Genomic DNA, 1,753 nt, shown 5'->3' with positions numbered 1-1,753 from the left:
AAATGGAAAATATTTTGATTTGTCACTATCGGTACCCTCATAATGGCACTGACTTGTCTGTTGTAATAGGCAAGTACTATTTGTTGGGGTAGTTTCAAGTGACGAGTGCTTCAGGACATAATTCATTTTCTGGGACGCCAAACTTAGTTCTAAATGCAATTATCAGATAATCACAGTATCCATCCCATTAAGATTACTTCAAATGGGAGCATTGATTAGTCCTATTTTAATAAGTGCTTCTCTTTGGGGTAGTAGTAATGAGGAAATGAAGAGCAACCAAAGCTTCACCTATGTTCTATTTCTTATAGTTTCCAATCTTGTGATTTTTTATTTATTTAATTTCTATTTCTTATTTTGCAGATATATGCCTCTGGTCCAAACTTGTAACTTTAAATGCTGAATAAAATTCACACAATTATGCATCATCCTCTTTGGCCAACTTTTCAAATCCTTGCCTCCTTGAGTGGAAAGCAGCTGATGTCTAGTCTAACTTCAGCATCTTTCTTTTCAACCAAAGCAGAAAGTGCTATCAAGTTGGGGTAAATGTTTGCTGTCTGACTTCCCAGTGTCCAACTGGTCTGTATTTAGTTTCATTTGAAGGAGACTCCCTCGATGACTACAAAGAGAAGCATCTGTTATTCCATGTAAGAATAAGTGCTTTACTTTGGGACTGCCTTGTTGGTGTTTGTTCATCAGTGGGTTAGCCCATTGCCTTGATTACAACAGAATCCAAATTTAAACACTAGAAGTGGCTGTTTTTTCCAAAGTTTTGGCATGGTAATCATTGATTTTGTGCATAGTGTGTTTCTATGCTTTAACAAGGACTGTCATCATGTTCATCTTTCAGAAAACGTTATAATAGTTTAATTTGCATGAAATGCTTTAAATTTGTGAAAAGTCCACCCATGCTCAAGAATGCTGAGGCATTCCAAAGATATTAACAGGGCAATCAAAGATTAATGGCCTTTCAAAACTACCCAAGTACCAACGACCACAGCAAAGCCAAAGAGCCATAGACATATTTATAATGGGTGCTGTTAACAAAACTGCTCAGATCAGCTCACCCTGACTGCAGGCAGCATGCTCCTGGTATCTCTGGCTGGAAATGTCCTCATCTGATTCCACAGAACTGTAGTCTTCGAAATGGAAAATATTTTGATTTGTCACTATTGGTACCCTCATAATGGCACTGACTTGTCTGTTGTAATAGGTAAGTGCTATTTGTTGGGGTAGTTTCAAGTGACGAGTGCTTCAGGACATAATTCATTTTCTGGGACGCCAAACTGAGTTCTAAATGCAATGATCAGATAATCACAGTATCCATCCCATTAAGATTACTTCAAATGGGAGCATTGATTAGTCCTATGTTAATAAGTGCTTCTCTTTGGGGTAGTAGTAATGAGGAAATGAAGAGCAACCAAAGCTTCACCTATGTTCTATTTCTTATAGTTTCCAATCTTGTGATTTTTTTATTTATTTAATTTGTATTTCTTATTTTGCAGATATATGCCTCTGGTCCAAACTTGTAACTTTAAATGCTGAATAAAATTGAAAAAATTGGACACAATTATGCATCCTCCTCTGTGGCCAACTTTTCAAATCCTTGCCTCCTTGAGTGAAAAGCAGCTGATGTCTACTCTAACTTCAGCATCTTTCTTTTCAACCAAAGCAGAAAGTGCTATCAAGTTGGGGTAAATGTTTGCTGACTGACTTCCCAGTGTCCAACTGGTCTGTATTTAGTTTCATTTGAAGG

The sequence above is a fragment of the Carassius gibelio genome, chromosome A10, assembly GCF_023724105.1.
Source record: "Carassius gibelio isolate Cgi1373 ecotype wild population from Czech Republic chromosome A10, carGib1.2-hapl.c, whole genome shotgun sequence".
NCBI lineage: Eukaryota > Metazoa > Chordata > Actinopteri > Cypriniformes > Cyprinidae > Carassius > Carassius gibelio.
This window is presented reverse-complemented; position numbering follows the sequence as displayed.